This window comes from Microcebus murinus, chromosome 8, assembly GCF_040939455.1.
Source record: "Microcebus murinus isolate Inina chromosome 8, M.murinus_Inina_mat1.0, whole genome shotgun sequence".
Taxonomy (NCBI): Eukaryota; Metazoa; Chordata; class Mammalia; order Primates; family Cheirogaleidae; genus Microcebus; species Microcebus murinus.
In genome coordinates this window covers 53,169,521-53,194,846 of record NC_134111.1, presented here as the reverse complement: position 1 = coordinate 53,194,846, position 25,326 = coordinate 53,169,521, and positions in this window count along the sequence as shown.

The following is a 25,326-nucleotide window of genomic DNA, read 5'->3' as shown; positions in this document are numbered from 1 at the left end:
ACAATAACTCCTCTTTTTGCTTGCTTATTTCTGGACACAAGAAGCACAAAGGGCCCAGGCTGTAGCCACAGCTTATAGTTCCGTGGGACTCCTCCTGGACCCACTAGTGAAAGTGTTCCCCCTTTGGGGGGTCAGAGTCTCTTATTCTTCAGAATCCATATTTGTGGAGATGAGAAGCAAAACTCCTCAAGTGGGTCACTGAGAACAATGATGTGTCACTCCAAGCTCACTTAATGTAGACCATCACTATTTTCATGCCTCTAGGAGCCATCCTAGGAGCAAGTTTGCACCATTTCCTGGAATCCCTGCCAAGGTGTTAAACCCTAAATATCCTTGGATCAAGAAACCTTAGAATCCAATCCCGTGCCTACTTTTCTAGATCATGACAATACAGGATGACAGATCTTTCAAATCATTTGGGATGTAGTCCCTTTCTTCTCTTATTAGGCCCAACATAGCTCCACTTGGGTTTATGATGTGACTTAACTCTAATTATAGGCCCAGTGCCTGGGATGGGAGGTGGTGGCAAACTATAGAGAGAGAAAATGTTTCTCATGGGGGAGAAGCGTCTGCACCACCTCCAACCAACAGGGGAGTGTAGCTCCTAACAGGAAGGGGAGGCCAGGTTTTTACAGGTCTAGGGAGTTCCAAAAACTCTGAGGATTCAAGATTTTCAGGATTATCAACCCACTGGTCCTCATCCCGTATGTCAAGGTCCCAATCTTTTTCCTCCAGTCCCAACCTTGGCATAGGAGACTTGCTTTGATTGGAAGTTTGATTTTCTTGGTAGCTTGGCTACTCTGATGACTAAGTCCTGGGCCTGGTCCTTTCACACTGCAGGGGATAAAGCTGGTTTGTTCACCACCAAGGAGGCTCTCTGGCTTTCACACTTAGCTCTGAACTGGGGATCAATCCCATTTAGCTGTTCATTATCTTTTTTTCCAGAGGTCAATTGAATTTAGCAACAATCACCCAATTCCATTGTACTTATAGTTACTATTCTCTCATATTTTTCAAATGTCTGACACATCACAGCAGCTAGTGCATTCCCTTCTATATCATCTCGATTCTCCACCAGTGAAAGTTTTAACAAATGAACTGCTACCTTGTGCCAAGGGCTCTCTGTGCCTTACCTGTCACTGGTGATGAAGTCCTCATTGCCAGCAAAAAGTGACTAGTGCAGCTCTAAAATCTCATCTTAGCACCTGCTTTCGCAGACCTCTCCTAGTACTGACTATCATGGGGTGGGTTTCCCAGGAAGCAGACTGAGATGGAGTTTAGTGTGAAAAGCAGGAGAGAGCAACAGGAACAGGCAGAAGCAGCAATCCAGCTGTGGTGCAGATACAGTGATGATCCCAGCCAACTCCATAGAAGCTGTGAGAGCTAGAATGTCCCTTAAGGATTTTTCCAACTTGGCTTGAGATAGCCAGGCCTTTGACATTCTGCATCCATAAATTGGATGCCCCAGAAGGGATTATGATCTTGGGTGAGGTATTTCTGGGCAGCTAGAGCAATTTTTGAAGGCCATCTGCCAACGCTATTCCTAGCAGCAGGGGCAACAAGTGAGTCATTCACTGAAGGAGAACCTGGGTGTATTCACAGTGTCCATAACACCCTCCCACGACTCTAAAGCAGATACGGGGGAAGGAGGTGAACCTAGAGCTCCTGATTGTCACATAGCTTGCACTTTCCTCTGGATCACACCAAATCCTTGGGGCCTCACTGTAAATGTTGAGAACTTATCCTCTGCTTGTTGCGGAAGCCCAAGATCTGCATGGGAGGAGGAGAGATGATGTAGGGAAAATTCTAAAACAGCATCTGCTGTTTGGTGCCTCAAGTTATTTGTTCGTACAGTGTTGGGCTTGCATTTTGGGTCAATTGTCTGACAGACCTGTGTGTAGGTTAATGTGAAAGGGCCAAAACTGGAGACAGACAAGTTTGGAAGCTGGTACAGTAATCAAAAAGAAATGCAGTTAGTCCCTGAACACGAAGGCAGCGTTCGTAGCAATGAAGCAGAGAAACATGGAGCTGAGAAATATTTTGTTGGTGAAATGCCAGGACTTACAGAGTGTAATAGGAGTGAAGTGCCATTCCCAGGCTGCTCACTGGGGTTGTTAGATTTTTGTGGTGACATGAGCTGCGGAGGAGGGCAGTTTTGACTGTGTTTCATTTGAGATGACATAAAAGGCTACCTACCTCTAGCAGGTAGTTGCATATTTGAGTCAGAAGTTCAGGAATGAGTGAAATCTGTTCTCAGAATAAAGATTTGAGAATCTTTGTGTTTAGGTTGGGTTAAGTTGATGTTCCAAGGAGAATGTGAGAGGGAAACCAAAAGCAGACAGAGGACCAGTCTCTGGGACTCATCTGAAGGCTAAGAACACCTGAATGCTGTGAAGAAGAGTAAGAACAGGAAGGCGAGAGAGCTACAAGAAAAACAGAAAGCCTGTGGTGTCAGAGAAATCAAGGGAGCAGAGAGTGTCAAGGAGGCCTGATTAACAGAATCTGGTGCAGCAGAGAGATACAATATGATAAGCACTGACACATCCATTGGATTTGGTCCCTGAAAGGGCACGGCTGACTTCAACTGGAGAAGTTCAGGAGCACAATGGGGGCAAATAGCAAATTACAACTGGTCAAGTAATAAATAGAAAATAAGAATGTGAAATCAAAAGGTGCAGTTTGCTCTTCTGTGCTGTATAAAACTGGGCATCCATTCTACTCCTTCCAGAGTGCCTTCCTGTACCAACATATGGGAAAGGTAGAAGCTACATGTCCCAGACTTCTTTGCAGCTAGGGCTCTGGGTGCACATTACATGCACCCTAGTGAAATTGGGAAGAGGAAGTGAGGCAGGAGCCCTCTTCCTCACTCCTGCCTACTCGGGAGGCTGAGGCAAGCAAGGTCTTGGAAGCACAATGTTTAGTGACAGTTGTGCCACCTAGACTCAGCACTCCAGAGTCTGGTCACCAGCCCCCTGGGTGTCAAAAGACCAGTGTTGGTGGTGCATGGTAGCTGGATGACAACCACAGTGCTGGGACCTTCTTTTTCTCCTGAATCTCCCTCTTCAACCTTTCTAACAATTCCCTGTGTTAAAACTCTTTTCAATAGAAGCCAAAGTGCTTTCTGTTGTCTGCTCTGGCTTATAGACCTTTGATGATGTTTATATGAAAAGGGAAGAAGAGAAAGGAGGACAGGAGTTTGAGAAGGGTGACGTCAAGGAAGAATGGAAAGTAAACTCGGTGTTGATATACTTAACAACCCGTGTGGCAGGGCCCGACCAGCTGGGACAGAGCAGCTAGATCCCCGAGTCTCCAGAGCGTGTGGGGCACAGGGGAGCTTGTGAGTGGTATTTCACAACTGGTACTAAAATATTTCCTATCATAACTGCTGATGTGAGTGTATGAGTGAGTCCCAGAATGGAAAACACTTGAGAATGGACATAGGATTGGGGGCAGGGGGAATCACCTGGGGTACTTATCAAACAGAAAAATCTCCAGACCCCTCCTCAGAGATTCTGATCCAATAAGTCTGGAGCAGGGCCCAGGAATTGCTTTCACAAGGGTTCTAGGAGATTCTGGCAGAGAAGGTCCACAGAACATATTCTGAGAAATACTATGATAGCAGAAGGAGAGGAGCAGAGAAAGGGAAGGACTGCTGGTGGAGCAGGACCTGGGGGCTGAGGCCAGAGAAGAGAGCCCGTGAGGCTGCCTGACTCCTCTCCCACCAGGACTCAGCTGACACTTGCAGAAGCCACACATGTCAGTGGTCACCTGACTCCAGGTTCCTGGGTTTTCTAGAATAGTGCCCCGAAAGTATGCAACTGATCTGGGGTTATTGTTACTGATCAGGGTTATCAGAAAAGCCCTAAGTATCCAATCAGCCAGTGTCTAGGCTGGGTAGGGAGAAAGAGGAACCAGAAGAGGTTTGAAAGATTGGAAGAAAATTGAGGACTCAAGCAACTAAAAGTCTCCATGAGGTCAAAGTTCAAGCATGGGGGAAGTGGGAGCATGACAGGGAAAGGAAGAGGTCTTCTAATGTGGAACAGCTCTGCACTGTGAGAGTCTTCAGAGTATGTTTGTCAGGGAAATGGCTGGCTGAGCTGGTACGGAGATGGAGATAACATTCAGGAATTACGATGCTGGTGCATTAGGCTGAAAAACAGGCCCCAAAAGATATCCCCATCCTAATCTCTGGAACCTGTGAATATTACCCTATACGGGGGCGGGGGGGGCGCATTTGTACATGTGGTTAAGCTAAGGATCTTGAGATGGGGAGATTATCCTGGTTTCTGTGGGTGGTCCCTCAATGCTATTGTGAGTGTCTTAATAACAAGGAGGCAGAAGGAGGTTTTATAGACTTAGAAGCGCAAAGGCCATGTGACCACAGAGGCAGAGACTGGAGTGATACGGCCACAAGCCAAGGGATGCTGTCAGCCACCAGAAGCTAGACGAGGAAGAAAACAAATTCTCCCCTAGAGCCTCTGGAGGGAGCACAGCCCTGCCAACACCGTGATTTCAGCCCAGTGATGCTGACTTCAGACTTCTGGACTTCAGGACTGTGAAAGAATAAATTTCTGTTGTTTTAAGCCACCAAGTTTGTGGTAATTCATCACAGCAGCCTCAGGAGACTAATAAAGCTAGATTGTTGGGTGTGTTACAGGAACATTCAAACATTCTAGGTTTACAGTGGGTTGGGCAAAGAGTCCATAGTTCAGAGGGAACATGGTTCAGCAACAATACTCATGGGAAGGAAATGCCAGGCAATATAAGCCTCAAAAGAGAAGGAAGTTTTATAAGAAGGCAGAAGGGTAGTTTTCTAGAGATGGTCAAGAGGGAGCAAAACAAACGCCAGGAAAGAAGAAAGAATACTCTTCCCTGAAGGCAGCTTTAGAGAAAGAGAAATATAGAAATTTAACAACTGGATCTGGAGTTGATTTTTTTTTTTAAGGTTACAGGGATTTGGTGGTATGGGGGTAATGTTTCTTCTATCCTTCCATTGCATTTCTTTAGAGTGTCAAATCCATTTTTTGAAAACTTTTAATCTGAGACTTAAGATACAGAATACTGTTAACCACATGTAGCTGTGCCCATTATATATCTTACCACATTGCAAACAAGGGCAAATCCTGGTTTTTTAGGACCTGACGTTTATACAATTTGAGGAGCCTTCTTTAAGAAAGAAAAAACAAAATTATATATACAAAATTAAATATGGCTATGGATTTTTATTTGGGGTGAAAAAAATAATCACAAAAAATTAAAATGTTTTAAAAGCTGACAAATGCCACGAAAATCACAAAATCCAGAAAAAGACATATGTATTTGTAATTAACTTCCTGATATACCTTTATTTTTTCTCCATATTTTTGGCTGCATATCCTGAAAAATGACACAATATTAATCTTAAATTAAGGCACATACAAGAGCAATTAAAATGTATTTTTAATTGCCACTACATTGTATTGAGGTATAATAATTGCATAAGCCAAATTACTCTTATACAACATATTTTGACTTGATAAATGTATGTCATTCTCTGTCTTGACTGAATGTTTGCTGAATGAGTGGCACTTTTGTGTAACTTTTCTTTGGAACCACCAGACTTCAGCAGAGTATTGTGCATCAGTATTTTAAAGATACAATGCAATATTTGGGATGCATAGCACATGCAGCCCCACCTATAGACATAGGCACTATTGGTAGCACTGCCACAGCTTTTGCCCTACAAGACAGGAACTTTAGTATATTCAACTTCACTTGATTCCCATCAAAAAAGAAAATGTGGCCGGGCGCGATGGCTCACGCCTGTAATCCTAGCACTCTGGGAGGCCGAAGTGGGCGGATTGCTCAAGGTCAGGAGTTCAAAACCAGCCTGAGCAAGAGCGAGACCCCGTCTCTACTATCAATAGAAAGAAATTAATTGGCCAACTAATATATATAGAAAAAATTAGCCGGGCATGGTGGCACATGCCTGTAGTCCCAGCTACTCGGGAGGCTGAGGCAGGAGGATGGCCTGAGCCCAGGAGTTTGAGGTTGCTGTGAGCAAGGCTGACACCAGGGCACTCACTCTAGCCTGGGCAACAGAGTGAGACTCTGTTTCAAAAAAAAAAAGAAAACGTAAGGTATATTTATAATTGTACACTGCATTATCAAGAATATTTCTAAGGCCAGGCACAGAGGCTCACGCCTATAATCCTAGCACTCTGGGAGTCTGAGGAGGGTAGATTGTTTGAACTCAGGAGTTTGAGACCAGCCTGAGCAAGAATGAGACACTGTCTCTACTAAAAATACAAAAAATTAGCAGGGCATGGTGGCATATGACTGTAGTCCCGGCTAATTGGGAGGCTGAGGCAGTAGGATCGCTTGAGCCCAGGAGTTTGAGGTTGCTGTGAGTTAGGCTGACCCCACCATACCCTACTCAGGGTAATGGAGTGAGACTCTGTCTAAAAAAAAAAAAAAAAAAAAGAATATTGCTGCAAGGAAGAAGTTTCATTTGGACTAGGCTTTAACAAAAACAAAACCCTCTACTCAAAAGTTTTCACATCTGAATTTTTTTGAAAAAATAGGTAATTGTGTTTCTCCTCCACCACCCACCTACAATTTATATCAGGCACCATACAACATGTGCATATTGTGAATCTACTTCTAGCCCTGCACATTCATTTCACAAACTTGGGTGTGTCAGCCTAGTAGGCAGCAGCAGAATTCCTAGAAGTCAATTTTCACCAAATGGCTAAAAATAACTTAACTATACACAGAAGACTGCAAACCACATAAATATATCCCTCTAAACCCAAAATAAATGTATCCGCAACTCAACTTCCTCTTGCCAGAACCCAAAATTGCTGCATCCATTCCAACAGCACCCAATTCAAGGAGAGATGCAATGGAGCGGAAGTAAGAATGGAAAGACACAATGGCAAACCTTTTTGGCAAATTTAGCAAAACTTCAACGAGGTGACCACATTGCTAAGTTTTATTTGGCTTTACAGTAAATCTGCCTCTGGTTTCAGGGGTCAAACATTTCTCTGCCTTCTAGCCAACGGTCCTTTGCAGAAGTCTGAATCGTTCAGATCTGAGGCCTGACCTACTATGCCAGTCCCTGAAATATCCCTGGTTAGTCAATTCCCATCCCAACAAATTCCAAGGACATCCACCTTCTTTTTCTGTCCTGAAATTTGATGGTGTTGGACGTACTAATGTTAGTGGGCCCTTCAAATGGAGGCTACAAATATCTGTGATTGCCAAGATCTTGTCATTGTGATAGCATCGGTAATGCAATCGGATGTACATTGTCCTTCCCAGTTCGTTTCGCATCTTTATTTGAAGTCCACATGCCATGAAAGTGGAGCATGAATACTGAGCAGAGTGAGCACCAGCTTTTACTTTGCATAGGGTCCTTAAGATGGGCACTGTCTGTCAACAGAGATGAAATAAATACGTCGTATGAGAATGTAGCATGTGTAAGCAGATGTAGTACCAACAATTGGTAGGAACAGAACAAAAAGGCTTCACAAATAATCCAACTTTTGTCAGTTTTGTTTCCTCATATGTCAAATGAGAAAATCAGCAGGTGTTAATAAACAGCTGTCCAGAGCTGGGAGAGCAGAGAACCCAGAACTGCTGCATCCCAGGCCCACAGGAGCATTTGGGGGTGACTTAAAATAGAGTCCACATCGTGCAAGATTAAAGACATGTTTTCAGTTACTTGTAAATTCATGTCTTATGCTTCAAAGGAAACTAAAATACTCTGGGTTCTAAATGAGGAAAATGGCAGGAGAGCTTGGTAGGGCAACACCTGATCTTCCTCAAAGCTAGTTCACCAACCTCAAGAGTCTGATGCTCACCACCATTATCCTGGAGGCTAGGAAGTGGCAATCGTCATTACCCCTCCTTTCTAATGATGGTTTCCACAGACCCGTGGACAAACAAGAGTCAGAAAGGGGCAACTTCCCAGAGAGTGAGCATCCCCGATGGCCTCATGCTGGTCAGAGGCTGAGCAGCTGCTCTCAGATAACCCTCGTAAAAGAGCAGACTCGGATTCCTCTCTTCGGGTAAGAATTCCAGTCAGCCTAGTTAGCAGTTGGTGCAGTAATTAATCTCCTAAAGGCTAAAAGACATGGCATTAAATCTGTGTTCAGGTTATAGAGCTACAATCATGTGGAAAAGTTCAATGTCCTTATCTTAACACTTACTCTAGGAGCTGTCCTGATACCTCAAAAGATTTAATTAATTTTGATCTTTCATTAGCTAAAGGAGAAAAAATGAAGACAAAACAAGGACATTGTGAAAAAAAATGGGGAGGGGGAATCACAATTCACTACATTACCCAAATTATGCATACCCCATGAGAACGCTGGAAAGATTACCTGTATCAGGGTGAAGGCCATTTAAAGTGCTAGAAATTGCTCAAATCTAAGACACTAGGACTGTGTTGGAACTTTAAGGAAAGACGTATTAATAGATATTCTTGTGAATCAGAGGTAGCCTTATATGTAGAAAGGATTGTGGCACATCTGACATATGATTTCAGGGGAAAAAATCTGCATTCATTGGGCACTATATATATATATATATATATATATATATATATATATATATATATATATATTTCCCACTCTTCATAAGGAAGTTGATATTCTCACTACAAGAAAAGTGAGGCTCAGAGGATTTAAACACCTTGCCCAGGGTCACAAAGTAAATAACTAAGGGTAAGTAACTAAGGCAGAATTCAAGCCCAAGTCCACCTGCCTGAAATGCCCTATTGACACCACATTACCTTCCTAGAGCTCCTGGCAGCCCCCATCAGTCCAACTCAGCCTAAAGTAACAACCCCCATCTGCTGGGTCTAGTCCTTGAACTTCCTTCTCATGAATAAAGCCCTTTGCCCCATAAGTAAAGCTAAGATTTTAAATCTTAAAATCCTGGAAGACTATCTCATGTGTTAATTTACATGAAGATATAAATGTCTAATTTCACAAAATTTTTGTAAAGGGAAGTTTGAGTAGAAGTAAGGGTGTTACAGAAACGACTGTTCATATCTACTCAGCACCCCATGGAAGCCTCTCCCACCGGCCAGTGATGACATAGTCTAGTCTGGATCAATCACTATGCTACTCCCCTGCCACAACAATTGTCCCATGACTGGAACAGTATCTTACAGACTTTGAAGCCACATGCTGAATGTGGTTGCCTGGGTCCCATAATAACTGTGTGTTGCAGAGCCCCCCATCCTCCTGTGTCTTATACCACCCCCATCATCTGGAAATACCCACTCTAGACTATTGTGTCAATAAGAAAAAACTTATTTTGTTAGAGCCATTGTATTTGGGGGCCTATTTATTATAAAAGTTTAGCCTACACTAAATAATAACAGGCATCAATAAATATCCATTTTATTCCCCCACCTCCATTCCTAGATTTTTCCCCTTTGGAACACTTCACGGTTCCTAGAAATTTTATCAGAGCATCTTTAAAATCATTAAGAATCTACAGCTATTGTAGATGCTATGGTTTGAATGTCTTTGCCAAAACTCATATTGACATTTAATTGCCATTATAACAATGTTTAGAGGTAGGGCCTTTAAGAAGTGATAAGATCATGAGAGCTCCACCATCATGAATGGGTTAATTTAGTTATTTAGAGATTGGATTAATTATTAGAAGACTGGGTTTTTTTATAAAAGCAACTTCATCCTGATTTCCCATTTCTGACTCTTGTATTCACCTCTGCCTTCCACTTCCTACCATAGAAGGACCCTCACCAGATACTGGGGGTATGCTCTTGGAGTTCCCATCCTCCAGAACCATGCACCGAATAAACTTCTTTTCTTTTAAATTACCTACTCTGTGGTACTTCACTATAGCAGCAGAAAACAGACTAAGATAGCAGATATGTAAAAGTGGATATTTTTATAAGTAATAATAATATAAATGCCAAAAATATATATATAATAAATAATAAAAAATAAATAAATAATAAAAATAATCAATCTTCTTTCTTTTATCAAATTCCTTTCCAGGATTCTGGGGTAAGCTTGGATTTACTAAAGAGCAATGTAACCTGGAAAAGAAAAATAAAATATTTTTTATTTAATAGCAACCCAATATATGAGAATAGAGAAAAAATACTCCCTTCCTACTACTTAAACTCATAGACAGTATCTCTTCTTCCATTTTTACTTTCCACTGGAGAAGTTTGTCGGACTTTCCATTTTATTAGTTGAAAAGCTGAAGCAGAGTTTGGATTCCTGGTTTATAAGTAATGAGTTTGGAAACTCTAATTTTACTTGTCTTCAGTGATTTGGACCATGTCCTGCATTAGCTGCTTACTTTCCTGTGGTAAATGACCCAGGAGAAGTGAACCCAGTTACAGCACCTAATACTTCCTAGCAGATAAATTCTAAAAGACACATTGTGCCTATCAGTAGCTTGAAACTTGGAATGCTTTAGATCCCAGGATTGATTTCTACAGCCAATTTAACCTATAATGCAATGGTTTTCCAAATGTGAGTCCTGAACCTGCAACACCAGTATCACTTGGGACTTGATAGAAATGCAAATTCTCAGACCCCACCACAGACCTATTGAATCAGAACTCTGGAGTGTGGCCTGAGCTGCAAGGCTAATGCATTGTCATAACGTACCAAAACACTAGACCTTGGCAATCAAAAGTCAACTACAATAAGCACACCTAGCACCCAGATCTTGGTTTCTAATACCAAGTTTCTAATACCGGTTTCTCTTGTTATGGAAACTTTGCTTTCTATTGCTAGCGTCTATTGGACTCTTGTTTCCTGTAGTACCACAGTCTTGCAAATACTTATCTTATTTCTTTTATTCTCTTTCTCTTGTTTTTGTGGTTTCCACATATCTTATGTTACAGGTAATGCTGAGTGGCTTGAGTTCTCATGCAGAGACTGAGGGTCCACCCTGGCAGTGACCTCTCTGCTCCCTAAGGAAGCCCAGATGACAGCCCGAATTCCAGCGTGCCTTTTTCTGGACTAAAAGCTTCAGCACAAGAATGAGACTTGAGACAAAATAGCCTTCCATCTGGCCAACTTTGGTCTGATCCATGTGATAAGTTCATAAATAATTTTGGCACAAGCCCAGGGCTCAAATCTCCCAAACCCTCAGTTGCACTCGACTAGAATCCAGGGCAGAGTGGGGGGAGTCCAGACTAAGAAATTTATGACCCCAAAGTGGGGCCACTATGATTGGAGAAAAGGAGTTACTCTCATCCGTCCATGTTCTAACCTTCCTAAAGACCAGAAAGGAAGAGGACCTGGTGAAGGCCATGGATTTGGAGGGGAAGGGCAGCCCCACAGCAAACCAACTGGTCATCCCATCTTGCTAGCCCAAGGCATGACAGCCATAGATGACTAGGAAGAAAGAAGTTACTGGAAAAAAAATCAAAGAAGAGATTTGTCTATTACCCACAGAGGTGTGCAAAATACAAACAATACACTCAAAAGATAAATTATGGCACTGAGTATTCATTTTTAAAAATGACCAATGATTTAATGTCCTTAAATAAAAAAAAGACACCCAGTGTATTTTCAAATGTTTGGATTTGCCAAAGGCTATTTGCACACTACTTTTCAGAAGCACATCAACTTCCCAAAAACCCTAGAATAGACCATGTATGGTGAAAACACAGGGCTAGGAATGCTGAGGATATAGAGATAAGAACTGTTTGACATCAAAATATTACTTTTATTAATATTTCTAGAACAACAAAGAACATAAGAAAAAAATGTCAGTTCATATCTTTTAGATCAGGACAAGAAGCAAATTTCAGACTCCAATCCTTCCAAAGAAACTTCCATCGTTTAAAAAACAGCCTGAAAACATTAAGTCTAATGAAAGATCAAAGCTGCTTATTATTGGTCCCTGTTCCTTGTGGGAATGACACTATGTCTCCCTGCCTGGACCTCAGTGATCCACATTCCCACCACAGACTCCTGTAATCCTAGCCACAGGAGAGCCCCTCACTAACATAGGGAGCTGCCTGGAGACTGTGCAAAGGCATTGCTCCAGAGAGGGAGCTCACACTGGGTCCCACTGAGAGGCTCCATCCTGACTAACAAATTGGAAAACCTAGAGAAAATGAATAAATTTCTAGACACATACAATCTACCAAGATTGAATCAGGAAGAAATAGAAAACCTGAACAGACCAATAATGAGTAATGAGATTGAATCAGTAATAAAAAGTCTTTCAACAAAGAAAAGCCCAGGACCAGATAATTTCACTACCAAATTCTACCAAACTTTCAAAGAACTAACAATTCTCACCAAACTATTCCAAAAAATTGAAAAGAAAATTTTCCCTAACTCATTCTAAAAGGCTAGCATTGCCCTGATACCAAAACCAAACAAGAACATAACAAAAACAAAACAAACAAACAAACAAAAAACTATAGGCCAGTATCCCTGATGAACATATAGATGCAAAAATCCTCGAAAAAACACTAGCAAACCAACTCCAACAGCACATCAAAAAGATAATACATCATGATCAAGTAGGGTTCATTTCAGGGATGAAAAGATGATTCAACATATACAAATCAATAAACATGATACATCACACCATCAGAATGAAGGACACAAACTATATGATCATCTCAATAGATGCAGAAAAAGCATTTGGTAAAATTCAACATCCTTTCATGATAAAAACTCTCAACAACTAGGCACAGAAGGAATATACCTCAACATAATAAAAGCTGTATATGACAAACCCACAGCTAACATTATACTAAATGGCAAAAAGCAAAAAGCCTTTCCTCTAAGAATTGTAATAATATAAGAATACTCACTTTCACCACTCCTATTCTACATAGTACTAGCCAAAGCACTCAGGCAAGAGAAAGAAATAAAAGGCATCCAAATTAGAAAAGAAGAAGTCAAATTGTCCCTCTGTGCAGATAATATGATCTTCTTATCTATAGAAAAATCTAAATACTCCACCAAAAAAATTTTAGATTTCATTAATAAATTCATTAACGTACAAGATATGAAATTAACACTGAAAATTAATAGCATTTCTACACACCAATAATGTACTAGCTGAGAAATAAATCAAGAAGGCAATTACATTTACAATAGCTACAAAAAAAAAACCCCTACAAATAAATTTAACCAAAGAGGTGAAAGACCTCTACAAGGCAAACACTGATAAAAGAAATCATAGATAACACAAATAAATGGGAAAACATCCCATGTTTATGAATTGGTAGAATCAATATCATTAAAATATCCATACTGCCCAAAGTGATTTACAGATTCAACACAATTTCCATCAAAATACCAACATTTTTCACAAATCTAGGAAAAATAATTAAAAATTTCATATGGAACCAAAAAAGAGCCTGAATAGCCAAAGCAATCTTAAGCAAAAAGATCACATCTGGAAGCATCACATTACCTGACTTCAATTTATATTTCAAGGCTATAGTAACCAAGACAGCATAGTACTAGTATAGAAGTAGAGACATAAACCAATAGAACAGAATAGAGAACCCATAAATAAAACCATGTAGCTATGACGAATTGATCTTGCAACAAAGCAGACAAAAACTTACACTAGTGAAAGGATGCCTTATTTAATAACTAGTGTTGGGAAAATTGGATAGCCACATGCAGAAGAATGAAACAGGACCCCTATACAAAAATTAATTCAAGGTGGATTAAAGACTCAAATGTACGGCGTGTAACTGTAAAATTTCTAGAAGAAAATGTAAGAAAAACTCTTCTGGACAAGGGCCTAGGCAAAGAATTTATGACTAAGACCACAAAGGCAAATATAGCAACAACAAAAATAAATAAATAGGACTTACTTAAATTAAAAAGCTTATACACAGCAAAGAAAATAATCAAAAGAGTAAACAGGCGACCTACAGAATGGGAGAAAGTATTCACAAACTATACATCCAACAAAGGACTAATGCCCAGAATATATAAAGAGCTCAAACAAATCAGCAAGAAAAAAAAAATCCCATCAAAAGTAAACAAAAGACATGAACAGAATATTGTCAAAAGAAGATAGACAAATGGCTACCAAACATATGAGAAAATGTTCAACATCACTAATAGGTAACTGCAAATTAAAACCACAATGAAATACCACACTGTAAGAGTGGCCTTTATTAAAAAGTTAAAAAACAATAGATGCTGGTATGGATGCAGAGAGAAAGGAACAGTTATACACAGTTAGTAGGACTGCAAATTAGTATAACCTTTATGGAAAACAGTATGGAGATTCCCCAAAGAACTAAAAGTAGACCTAGCATTTGATCCAGCAATCCCACTCCTGGGTATCTACCCAAAGGAAAAGAAGTCATTTTATCAAAAAGACCCCTGCACTCAAATGTTTATCTCAGCACAATTCACAGTTGCAAAGATATGAAATCAACCTAAGTGCCCACTGACAGATGAATAGATAAAGAAAATGCCATATGTGTGAATACACACACACACACACACACACACACACACACACACCATGCAGTACTACTCAGCCATAAAAAGGAATGAAATAACGTCTTTGGCAGCAACTTGGATGGAACGGGAGACCATTATCCTAAGTGAAGTATCTCAGGAATGGAAAAACAAATACCAAAGGTACTTACAATAAGTGAGAGCTAAACGATGGGTACACATGGGCACTAAGAGATATAAAGGATATCAGAAACCAAGAACCCTTCTTGGGGAGTGTAGCAGGGGAGCGAGGGATAAAAACCTACCTGCTGGGAAGTGCTGAAAGAAAATGGCAGATCAGTGGTGACCTCCTGGCTCTCAGCTGCTCCCAGAGTAGGAGGTGAAGAACAGGACAGCTACACACGAGTGGATGGCTCTCCCACAAGAACAGCATCGTGAATCTGCAGAGAAGCAGCACGGGACAAGTAGCACTAGAAAAAAAAAAAAAAAAAACAAACAGTGAATTGGAGAATCACTGGCAAAGCTTGGAGAATGCGAGATAGGCAACAGGGAATAGAGCATGGGACGGCCACGCCCGTGGGCTGGCTGGGGCAGTGTGGTCTGGCCCACAGGAGGGCGACTCTTCCTCCACCGACCTCCACACCCACTCAGGCAGGGAAGCGCCTGAAGTCAGTGCGAGGTTGTGGCATGGGACACAGGCTGTGTGGAGAAGAGACAAAAGCGGGAAACATTGTGAACTCTCTAGTGCTCTGTGCTAGGTCCGCACAGGGCGGGGAGGGACTGACCTGAGTGGACACTTCCCGGGTCCACAGGATGGAGTCTGGAGACAGGCACCTCACCTCTGGTGGTCGCCAGGACCAGAACACAAGGGAGGTGGATGCCGGAGGGAGGCTCTGCCTTTGGAAACCGCCGCAGATTCGGCTGGTGCAAGGTGAGACAGAGAGTACCCGACTCCTACTGGGCTGACATGAGACAGTGCATCAGGAAAGCAGTAGGGACAGCCTGTGGCTCACTGAGACAGCCTGCCAAAGCCAGCACCCACTGCCCCCCAGGTAGTAGCCCCCGGTGCTGGCTCTCTGTGGGTGGGCAGCGGGGCATTGCCGATCTGGGCACCGCCCCTTCTCCAGCCCCCCAGGGCAGGCCCAGGCAATGGACTCCCACGTCGCCACTGCCCTGCCCTGCAGAGCAGGCTGCACCCTTTTTAACATAAATCTACATGACACTAGGCATTCCTAAGCCTATACTTGTATAATTAATTTTTTTCAATCTAAATATAGATTTTATCACTTATTCTGGCCAAAATGGAAGAATCCTTGGTGTTTGGATGAAAAAAAAAAATTCAGTAGGGGAATCTGACAGTTTTCACTTCTCAGAATAAACCATATACTAAATCATTCGGTTTTGGACATTGGGGAAAAGACAGGGAGGTTGTATTATGACATTACAGATACAGAGGTTATGGGGTTTTTATTTTCTGGGGCTAGACAGGAAGATACAAACAAATCTGACTTTCCCTTGTACAACAGAAGAAGGTCCTGAGTTTCTAAGAAGGGCCTACTGAGAGCACTATATTATCTCACAGTTGGTGAGGGGCAACATTGGCCCAAATGCTATGCGTGGGCCATGGACAGGTGCTCGTGCATGATGACATTGCCACTGACTCAAGGCAAAATTAGACAAAAGATAAGAGGAATACAATGACTTTTTCATAAAGTTAAATATATTCCATTTAAAGGATTTTATTCCGAGATTATATCTTTCCAATATGTTTGATATTAAGTGTCCTTTTTTGTGAAATAAATCACTGAGCTTTTTTCTCAAATTGACGTTTTAGCAAATTAAAAGGAATGCAGAGCAGAGAAATGGATAGAACTGAAATCTTGCTGACGTCAACGATTTACTTTTAAGACCAGCCCTTGCCTGAACACCACCTTATAACATACGTAAGAGCTGTATAAGCCAATAAATTCCCTTATTGTTTAAACCCATCTGAGTTGGATTATTGCTATAACCCAGAAACAACCTAACTAGTATAAGACACAGAGAAGGGGAACTCAAATAGCAGTTAAATTAATTTATAATCTCCACCAAGTTCTCCATGTGCCCTTTGAATACTGGGTCACAGTCCTCTAGCTTGTTTTGTTGGCAAACCCTCACACTGGTCATTTTCTGCTTCCTTTTCTGTGCCTTCCTATGCCACTCAAGTGTCAGCAGAATTTCCCTCAGATGTAACAAACATCCCTCAATCAGTTTGGGCTAGACTTAAATGTAAAGCATTGATCCACATTGTCCAGGACCATTCTGTTTTACCTCACCTGCCATCAACAGGACTATCCTCTAACTAACCACCTTGTGGGGGACTCTCACATGGTGTGGCAGAGACTGGCTGAACATAGCAGTTCACCAAACATCCTTTTCCTCTTTGTCTCTTGGCACACTGATAAACTCTATTTCTGAGTCCGCCTGCAGTTAGGGGAGGGCATGTAGTTGAGATCTCCTAGACTATTAATAGAAGGCTAAGACTTTTAAGAAGTGACTGTGTCCCCTCCATGCTCTTGATCTCCACTGGCTGGATACAGAAGGCAGTGAGGCCCCAGGGTATCACTGAGACACAAAATAGAAGGAGATGGGTCCTTGGATCACCTTCTGGAAGAGAGCCAGCTGCCAACATGAAATAACTGCCTTGGTCTGTTGTCTGGGTGAGAAATAAACTTCTCTAATGAGAATGGGCATATTTTTGGTTCTAATTGTTACAGCAGCTAGTTAAATGCTAACTAATAAACCTGACTCTCATTATCTGTATTCTTACCCACAGGCTCAGTTTAAGCTCTTCTCTCTGCGTGCCATATTGCCTTGGAGGGGTAGCCTCTTTCATGGTCTGAGCCTCTGGTCTTTCTCTTCTAAATTTTGTGTTGACACTGTCTCCTCATAGTCATCTGCACTCAATCTGTACATCTTGGTTAAGAATTCATGTTAACTGGGGCACAGTGGCTCACACCTATAACCCTAGCACTCTGGGAGGCTGAAGTGGGAGGATTGCTTGAGGTCAGGAGTTCAAGACCAGCCTGAGCAAGAGCGAGACCCTGTCTCTACTAAAAATAGAAAAAATTAGCGGGGCATGGTGCACACATCTATAGTCCCAGTTACAGTCCCAGCTACTCAAGAGGCTGTGGCAGGAGGATCACTTGAGCCCAGAGTTGCAGGCTGCAGTGAGCTATGATGACACCATTGCACTCCAGCCTGGGCAATGGAGTGAGACTCTGTATCAAAAAAAAAAAAAAGAATTCGTCCAGAGAAAGTCCTCAACTAGTTTTTCCTCTCTCTATCCTGTGTGGCAAAGCTGAGCCATAGTACTTAACCAGTGTACTTCCCAGGCCTGCCTCTTCACTTATGCGTATTTTCTCATAAGTGAATAAAGTTACAGATATGACAGGGCTAGAAAACTTAAAAGCACCAGAGCAATGGCTTACAGATTCCAATTCAGAGACCTGGACTGAGCCATCTGTGTCAGAAGTGCCTGGGACACATTTTTGAAAATAGAGATTCATGGGCCTCATACTCAGAGATTTTGATTTGATATTTCCAAAGTGGGTGACTTCAGATTTTAAAGTATCTTTATGACCCTGATGCATAACCAATTTACTAGACATTGGCATGTCAGGGTCAGCATCCATGTTAGCAAATGTTAACAGCAAAACATCCGTGACAGGCAATAAAGCACAGCGGACAAGAGCTTGGGATTTGAAGTCAGACTTGAGTTTGGATCCAGGCACCACCACTAACAAGCTTTGACTTTAATAAACTTACTTAATGTCTCTGAGCCTCAGTTTTCTTAACTATTACATGGGCTTAATAATGCCACAGTAATAAACAAGTGCAATGATGACTGGAAAGTCCCAGCATAAAGAGCTAAAGAAATAGCAGGTGTGTGGGGGGAGGGGGAGGGATGTCAGAGAAAGATACAAGTTCATTTACAAAGAGATGACAACTGTGACAACTTCCATACTAGGGAAGAACATTGTCTGGAAAAACACTGCATGTTTAATACCTTCTCCCTCCCATGGATCACATTATCATAAACTATGATCTTGGGGCTGGTTTTGCTGCAGTTGCTGCCACTATTAGAAATAGCCACCAGAGGGAGCGATTTTGCCCCTGTTAGATATTTTGAATCTAACCACAACGTGGGTATTCCTGTCTCTCCATATTTAAGTGAAACGAAGTGGAGCCAGGCCCCATGGTCAGATCCACAAGTCCAGTCCTGGCACAGACCGGGCATAGGGCAGCCTCAGCACCCCCTGAATGCAAAGCAGGTCCCATTAAGAGCAGTTGCCCTCCTGCTGTCTGTTGGCCCAAGGCTGGGCCCGCTGGCTTCCCAGCTGCTGGGAAAGCCTTCTTCACAGCACCCAGGACCTCCATCGCATCTCCCTCTGGCCCCTCTCCTCCAGCTCTCCGCCCAGGCCCTTTGCAGGTGTAAGAGCTGGCTTGACCGTTCGCTCTGCCACTTGTGTGTTGTACAATCCTGGGCTCGTCACTTAACCTCTCAGAGCCTGTGTCCTGATCTGTAGACTCACCAGCTTCACAGGGTTACATGAGGATTAAATGAGCTAACATGCATCAAAGTGCTTTGTAATTGGAAAGCGGCATGCGAGCGAGTGTAACGCATTAATGCCAGCATTAGTTAGCGTTTAGCAGAGGGCCCAAGCCCCAGGGCAGCATCTCCCCAAGTATCCCCACTTCTCCCATGAACTGTTATCCTGCTACCTGTTTCCCCAAGGGGCCTTGAAGAAGACTGAGGAGTTATTCTGTCTCGGTTTAGTTCACTTTCCTACGTTCAAGTAGGGGATGTTTATAAACATGCCAAAAGCCCCATTTTGTCACAAATCCATGCTGAGCTGGATTTTACTACAAGAAGGTTTACACTCAGGGAAAGGGAGTCCTTGGGTTAGAAAAGTGATCCTAGAAGACCCTACTAGGAATTTCGAAAATATTTTTGAGAATAAAGAAAAAAATATCTCTTTGGTTCTGGGCCAATGAAAAGAGACTAAAAGAGAAATTAAAAACTTTTACTTCCAGAGCTGCCACAAGCATGGTGGGGAGAGAAAGGAAATCAGACTTCACTATGCCTCTATTTTCTTGCCTGGAAAATGGACAAAACCACTTGTCCTCCCTACTACTCCATGAGGTTTTTAGGAGGATGGTATAAAATAATTAAAATAAAAAAATAAATGTTAACACTTACTATATGTCAGACACTGTTTTAAGTGTTTTATGCTTTAATCCTCAGAACAAGCCCATGTGATAGGTATTATTACCTCCATTTTATAGGTGAGAGAACCAAGCATAAAGGAACAATAGCTTTTCAAAGTGCTTATTGATAATGATTATGGTTAAATGTAAATGGCCAAGCCCCTTTTGCTGCACCTTATGAAGACATGCGCTTTCACTAATCAGACAACAGAGACTGTCAAGTGAAATGAGGTTTTCTGGGTTCTCCTTAGAGTGGGACCCCTCACAGTAGCACTACTAAGTGACAAAGGAGACACACTCTTATGTGGTTCAAAAGAGTTGAGCACTTGGAGAATTCTGTTCGAAGAAGACACATATAATTTGCACATAGATAATATCATTCAAAGTATTGACTTCCTTCCCTTACTTAATCACCCCAACCCTTTTCCTGAACTTTCTTCCAGTTTCTCTCCAATTCACCCCCAACCCCAGACCCCAAAGTTGGTGGCTCTTTGATGCCATTTCACCCTCTGTTGTTTGTACAACAGCCACATGCAATCCTCCAAGGACCACTGTAGCACTGCTGTTCCAACCACTGGGTGCTCCGCTCTAGGGGCCGACCAGCAGAAGCTAGAAACCCTGTGAGTGCTGAAACCTGGGGAGCTTCCCTTCAACCTCCCCACTGTGCCAGGCCAAGGGTCCCACCTCACAGATTTCTAGCCTTGAAAATTTCAGAAGTGAAGCACTTATTTGTGACATTGGAAATTCTCAGTAATTATCATGAAGGCAAACAGGTTTTGATTCCTTACATGTCAGGCAGTGTGCTAAGTATTTAATGTGTTGGTGCTATTGACATTGCCATTTTACATTGAAGGCCTGAAAAGCATAAGAGTCTAGAACAGGGGTCAGCAAGCCCATGCCCCCAGCACATGTTTCTATGAATAAAGTTTTATTGAAACACAGCCATGCTCATTTGTTTCAGTATCATCTATGGCTGCTTTTGCACTACAATGGAAGACTTGAGTAGTTGCAACAGAGATTGTGTGTGGTGGTCTGCAATCCTAAAAGATTTGTTGTGTGACCCTTTAAGAGAAAGTTTACCAATCCCTGCTTTGGAGCCAACCTGCCTGCATTTCATTTCTGGCTCTGCTTCTCCTCAGCTGTGTGACCTTGAACAAGTTATTTCACTTCTGTGGCTTTGATCTCCTCATCTGTCAATTGGGGATAATAATAAAATCTGTATCAGAGGGTTGTTGTGAGGACAAAGTTGAAGTGTGGCCCCACACACAGCAGCACCATCTGCATTACCTGGGTACTTATTAGAAATGCAAATTATGCTTTACCCCAGACCTACTGATTCAGAAACTCTGGGACCAGCCCAGAAATCTGTTCTTTAACAAGCCCCCATGTGATTCTGATGCCAGCTGAAGTCTGAGAACCAGTGGCACTGTGTTAAAGTGGCTGTCCCTAAGTATTTGATAAAGATTCTTGATTATTATTAATACTACTTCAGATCGTATTTAATCAATCTCTATGTGTTTTGTTGGTTTGTCTGGAAAATCAGCCATGAACTCCTAAGCTCCTTAGTGCAAAGAATAACATTTAACTTTTCTTTTGTATCTACCAAGTACCAAGTATACATTAGGTGCTTATTCAATACAGTTGGATTGATGGAACAATTTCTAAAGATGTGATCGTTTTCCTGAGATCTATTAAGCAAGATTGGCTTGGAGTACATGAGTGAGCCTCAGAGAATCTTTGAGTCACCTGATATCATAAGCAAATTTTTGTTTCTACGATTGTGCATTTTTTTCCTCTGTAGGTGCTCTAATGTTTTCATCACATTCTCAAAGATGTCCCAATATTCTAAACACCACTGTCCCAGAACACAGACACCCACAGGTTAGGGTGAAGCACTTTGAGTACAGTGATGCTAGACTAGGGTGCGAGGTATGGATCCTCACCCGTCCCATGGGGCAGAGCAGAAGCCAGAACACAGGTGTCTTCCTCTGTTCTTTTCTTCATTTTCCCTTCTCTGCCTTTGCCCCACCATGTCTGCCTTCCTCCTTCCTAATTCTCTTTTTGCCAGGAATACTGTTTCTCTTCTTCCAGATGCTGAAGAAAGTGGAGTAGACAAAACTGCATCACGTCATGGAGAAGGCTGTTTAATTTGAGATGAGTGTTACATTACTCATTGCCCTGAGCCCCCTTTGATCCATCAACATTTGCTTCTTTTATCCCCATGTAGTGCATACATTAGTGCCCTGAATGCTCCGTGGCCTTGTTGTCTTTTAGATGCTGTCAGAGATTATTTACTCAAGAAAGCAGATGGATATCTTGTTTAATGTCAAAATAATTACTATTTGGTTGGCCTGATAGTTTATTTACGCTTTCAATATTTTATGTTTACATCAAAAGAGCATCACTAAAATTATATTTTGTCTGTTAAAGTAAACAGGATGTGACAACCTTTTTTAACCTAATTTTTCCATTTGATGAGTTGGTTTGTTAGAATGGTTAGAATGGTTAGAAGATAACGGAACCACGTGTATGCTTTTTATTTGTATAAAAGCTGGAAAGAGGCAGTAAACAATGCTTTCAATGAGGGGCGTTATAATGCAGTGGTTAAAAACACAGACTTAGCCCCAGTTTCAAATCCCAGCTCTGCTGATTACTAGCTTTTCAAACTCTCTGTGCCTCAGTTTCTCCATCAGCAAAATAGATATAGTGATTGTTGTGAAAGTTAAAGGAGTTTATATGTTTCTATGAATAAATTTCCTAGTATATGCAAATGCTGTTAAGTATTGGACTTTATCTAAATAAAGGTAAGTTTTAAACTAATTCTGAGTTTGAAATGGGGAGAAGGAGCAAGCTCTATAATTTTATGAGGGACTTAACGACCTAGAATGCGTCTCCATGAGCCACCACCTTCCCCTCTGTCTAGCCCAGTGGCCACCTTGTCTCCATTGTGAAGCAGGAAGTCTTCTAAATTCCAAAGCTCTGTCCTGACACCAAAGATTCCTGTTTCTCAGCTGAGCTTATCTGGAAAGGTGTTAAAAGGTAAGGTTTACTTAGACATAATGAGGCTACTGTTTCTCTTTTTAAGGAATCACCAGAAGATAGTTCATCTACCCAGATGCGTTTCTCTAGCCACAAACCTTTATTCATTTTCATTTAGTAAGTTTTATTTCTTTTTTTTTTTTTTTTTGAGACAGAGTCTCGCTTGTTGCCCAGGCTATAGTGAGTGCCATGGCATCAGCCTAGCTCACAGCAACCTCAAACTCCTGGGCTCAAGCAATCCTTCTGCCTCAGCCTCCCGAGTAGCTGGGACTACAGGCATGTGCCATCATGCCCAGCTAATTTTTATATATATATATATATATATATATATATATATATATATATATTAGTTGGGCAATTAATTTCTTTCTATTTATAGTAGAGACAGGGTCTCACTCTTGCTCAGGCTGGTTTCGAACTCCTGACCTCGAGCAATCCGCCTGCCTCGGCCTCCCAGAGTGCTAGGATTACAGGCGTGAGCCACCGCGCCCGACCTAGTAAGTTTTATTTCAACTCTCTAGTTTACCAAAGACACTCAAGGAAGGAAAAGCTCTCCTGGCAGGTTACAACCACTACAGCACTTGAAAAGAGTCACACGGGATGGGACTCCTACAACTTAACTTCCACAGGGAGCTCTCTGGTTGTTTCAACTTTGCTCTTGTGTATGTTACTTCTTTATTCTTCGTATGACTGCAGTGTTCCATTAAAATAAACATAGGTTACTAGGTGCTAATTTATTAATTCAGCCAAACCAGACTGTTTCTAGTTACTTTTCAGCCTATTGCTGAAATAAATGTGTTTCTTTACCCTCGGGTCTGCCTTCTCAAGTTCAAGTTCTTAAGTTTACGATGGCTTGTGGAGACTCATCTTTCTTCAAGATGTTGTTTCTTGGAGCACTGCTCTCCACTCTGGGAGGAATGAATCCAGAAATGGTTGTGTTTGTGTGTTTGGTTACCAGGTTTGGGGTTTGTTTCAAGGCTGTGGGCCTTTGAATTTCCCTCTTCGCTATGGAGAGATACGGTGATTAGAATCAGCACTGGCAGAGAAGGTTGCAGAGCTCGTTCCACACCCAGAACGTAAGCCAGGGTAGAGCTGGCTCCTTGACTTCCCCAAACCCCCTCACAGGAGTCCAAGAGCCCCACCCAAGACACATTCAGTCTGACACAGACTAGATGCCACACTATTTCTTGACCCACGTGCCGGGAGTTATACATTCCTGCCGTGATGTAAATTCCTTCCAAGTATCTGGCATTAAAGATTTGGAATAATAATTTTTTATTAATACATCACCAGAAATTTCAGGATTATCAACATTCAAAATGTAATAGGCCTGATACCAGGCTACAATTTAATTCCAGCACTAATGAAATAGCAATTTCATTAGGGCAAAATAGAAGTGTCATAGTGGAATATAACTCTGTGTGTTGGGAATTGATTCTTAGACCTAAAAAAGGATCTCAAAAGGCCATTTAGGCCTCTTCTGATATTAAAAATCTTAGAGAACCACATCAATTGACAAAGAAATTTTAAAGTGCAGGATGTGGCAAAATGGAAATACACTGCTGGTAGAGCTATAAAATAGTCCAAACATTTTGGAAGGCAATTTGACAAAAGCTAGAAAATTCAAATATGTGCATGCCTTATGATCCATATATTCTACTTCTAACAGATATACCTCAGGAAAGAATCTCACGTAAATGCCCAAGCAGACAAGCCAAAATATGTTCACTGCGGGTTGGTTTTAACAGCTTAGTATTGGAAACAGCCTAAATGTTCGTCAATAGCGAGATGAAAAAATAAATTATGATATATTCCTACAAGATAATACCATACAGCAGTTAAAATAAGCTGCATGTATCTACATGGATAAATATTGGAAACAATGCTGAGTAAAAAAAAAAAAAGTAGCTGAAGGATGTGTCTAGTATAATGTCATTTATATGGCATTAAGACTATATGCAAATGCATACATACGTACCCAGTGTAAAAGAATAAAAAACCACAAGAGGGAGGATATGTCCTAATTTCACAAGAATGGTACCTCTGGAGAGGGCAACAAAATCCGGGAGGAACAAACAAAAGTTTCAACTGCATCAGCAACAACTTATGACATAAAAAAGTAAATTTAAAAAAAACATGGCAAATACTACTATGGTAGGTGGGCACATGGATTTTTTTAATTCCCTAAACTTTTTGTAAGTTTCAATTTTTTTTAATTCTCTGAACTTTTTGTACACATGCTCTCTTCTACTATCCTGGCGACATAGCTGGCAAGGCTGCTGGACTTTTCCTCCATACATTTCTGTATAGACTCCTTTGTGACCATCCACATCTTTAATTCTCCAATCCTGCAGCAGCTTGGGTTCCAGGAACAGCATTTTATTTTCTAATAAATTCTTTCCGCCCTCAAGTCCACTTGTTCAGAGAACTGAGAGTCATTTCCGAGTGAAATTAACTCATCAGTGTCGAGAGAAATCGCTCCTCTGCCAATAGATCTTATTCTTCTTAGGTATTTTCTCTGTTCCCCTGGGTGTCATGACACCTCTCCATCTAATTTTATTAGCTAATTTATAAAAGTACTGTTTGTTCCTTCATCCAG